Genomic DNA, 2,851 nt, shown 5'->3' with positions numbered 1-2,851 from the left:
GAGAAAACTTCTGTAAAAAATCCAGTACGTATAAAACATATTTTGGATCACTTTTTGTAAAGGCACCACGGCCAAAATAACCTTTTAACTATTTATTAAAAATAAAAGAAGTGCTAGAATCTAACTTTAAATTTTTTGTCAAAAACTGTCTGCGTACCGTTTTGAAAATAATCAGAAAATATTCTTTATTAGATAAAAATATTTTTCGAATAAAGGTTTAGATAGAAGACCTTTAAACCTAACGTTTCAAAAAAGAATCAACGCAAAACCAAATTTGTTGAATCCACGGCAAGCGTTTAAAGTCTGAAAATCGGGAATAGGTCTCAGGTCTGTGCACTGATTTGAAAATAATCGGAAAATATTCTGTATTTCATAAAAATATTTTTCGATTAAAGATTTAGATAGAAGAAACTGTCACACCCCGGGAAAAGTGAGGCGTGATTAGAATATATAAAAAAAAAACACTAATAAACTTTACAAAACTAACCCACGGTGCATACTCAGTTGATTACTTTACAAGTCCAAAGATAAAAGAAAGAAAACGAAAAATAAAACCAACCTTCGACACTTGATAGACTATCCAGCGAAAACCTTCCAACTCTCGACCACACTTAACTCCGAGGTCTTCCTAACCCTTCTCCTTCTCACATCCTGATTATAAGAAAAATTTGAGGGAAATAGGGGTGAGCCTGAGGCTCAGTAGGTACTATAGTAATGGTTTGATTTTTAAAAAAAGATTTTCGAAAATAATACTTACTTTATAATAATAATATTCTTGTCCCGCGTAAATCACCATACACGTACAAGTATAATAATAGTCTTATACGTGTAAATCACCATACCCGCACAAGTATAACTTGCAGGAATGTAAATTGCATGAATGTAAATGACAGAAATGTAAATGACGGAATGCTGATGCTAGAAATGTAAATGCAAGAAATGCAATTGAATTTAAATGTGCATCTACGCCCATTTAAACGTCTACTATTTCCTGAGCCCCTGTCAACATAACCCGTGACAGTCCTCTGATCAGAATGGTGCACTCTCCACACCCTTATATATATACGATTGCACTCTCCGCTTCATATATATACGTTTCCGGCTCTATCAGGATATACAAAACATTTTCTTTCGCAAATACGGGATATATGTATAATATCGAAAATATTCTCAACTTCATAATCGGATATCCCGAGTTGAAGTTCCGCCACATTTTGAAAACGATTCTAGGTTTCGTGGCACGTTCACAAACATTTTCATTTCGAAAATAATATATACTTGAGGCCAAACCATAAAATCAGGAGAGAAGGGTTATAATAACCTACCTCGAGAGTAAGCGTCTATGTCGCTCTTCCATGAGACGTTCGCTCGTCTTGTGAACCCGAACGTTCACTAAAACCGAGAATCCAGACGTTCACTTACTCCGTGAACCCTCTAAACGACTTTCAGTCTTGAGTCCTATCACTGTAAATCAAACCGATCCTGAATCAGAATCCTATGAGTAGTCAACAATACTCAAACTCAAACGTACGATTTAATAATCGTAGAACCCAAAGACATATCCAATTATAAGGAAACCAAGTCCTCGGAACAAAGCCTCAAACGATACGAGAACGTGTAAACTCGAACGAGAAACTACGATAAATCTCAAAACCGAGAAATAATTCTAATAAGCAAGTTCGTTCTCCTTTGAACGAATCTAATCTCATTTCTATAACGAAAACCGAGAAATCAAACATCAAACTAATGTCGAGTTTTAATCCAAAAACTCATAAACAAGTCTCAAATACATTTCTGCTTAATTTCTTGAAATCCAACAAAACCCGTTCAACAACAATTCGGGAATTAATATCGTCGTACAACATAACCAACTTTTGAATTATTACGTATCTGAGTTCAACGAGTGTAAATTCTGAGTTCTCACAGTAATTCTCAAATTCTCACTTAGCTCAAAAATTAAATCCAAATACAACCCAAAGAAATTTCCAGACATCTCGATAATAAACTCGACCCGGAACATATAAATTAGTCATTTACTTATAATCTCCATATCACAACGAGTCCAATGCTTCCGCGTAGAAGCATCAACTCCGAACCTGTGACACGAGATAATCCATTAATTCAGAATCACTAACATTTGTCCAATACCTCGATGAAACACTCAACCCCTAAAATTTCTGAAACTCAAACTCAAAAATTAGAAACCGGCGACAATGAAGGTGGGTCGGGGAAGAGGAAATCGAGCGAGAGGGTCAGAATTGGGAACGTCAAGAAGATGGCACGCATGTTTGAAGCCGGCGGAGGTGAGACCAATGAGGGAGGCTACACCGACGGGAACAAGGCGAGCCCTTCTTCCACTCGTCGGGTGATCCAGTGGGAGATGGTAGCTGACACGGGCCCCGAGTCCGATGGTGAGAGTGGGCAAGGGAGAGTGTTGAGATCCACGCTCGACACTCAGGTAAGTCCATCTATCTCCCCTCATTCTCTTGCGCTTCAGTTTGATATAGGACATAGAGACTTACTTTCTGCCACACATGACCTAGGGAGGAGAGACTTATTTTCTGTTACTCGCACTTTGGAAGTTTCTAGTCCGTTAGATTCGACCTTAGTTGTTACTGATGAGAGAGCGGCGCCCCTCGAGAGCGAGGGCCGCCGAACGCGATGATAGGCGTTATCTGGAACGTCCAGGGGTTAGGCAACCCCGGGACGAGGTCAGCCCTCCTCGCCCACGTTCGTGATCATAGTCCCGATTTTATCTTTCTGTCGGAGACTAGACTACAGAGTGAGGGGGCTGAAAGAGTGAGAGTGTTGCTGGGTTTTGATGGTTGTATGACGGTGGACTGTCTTGGTA

General features: G+C 39.2%; 1 long non-coding RNA gene across 1 annotated transcript; it reads right to left on the bottom strand.

The window, feature by feature from the left end:
- Nucleotides 1-468: 468 nt before the first annotated feature.
- LOC149388513 (uncharacterized) lies at nucleotides 469-2,176 on the bottom strand. Its single transcript, XR_016300815.1, has 3 exons — nucleotides 2,038-2,176; nucleotides 1,326-1,458; nucleotides 469-651 (listed from the first exon to the last, which is right to left on the bottom strand). It is a non-coding gene; the product is annotated as an uncharacterized LOC149388513 (long non-coding RNA).
- Between the last annotated feature and the right edge of the window lie 675 nt (nucleotides 2,177-2,851).

This window comes from Urtica dioica, chromosome 8 (genome assembly GCF_054948205.1).
Source record: "Urtica dioica subsp. dioica isolate 48M chromosome 8, U.dioica_male_clone48M_v1_H2, whole genome shotgun sequence".
In the NCBI taxonomy this organism is placed as follows: domain Eukaryota; kingdom Viridiplantae; phylum Streptophyta; class Magnoliopsida; order Rosales; family Urticaceae; genus Urtica; species Urtica dioica.
The sequence above is the reverse complement of the archived record's forward strand: the minus strand, read 5'-3'. Positions and strand labels throughout refer to the sequence as shown.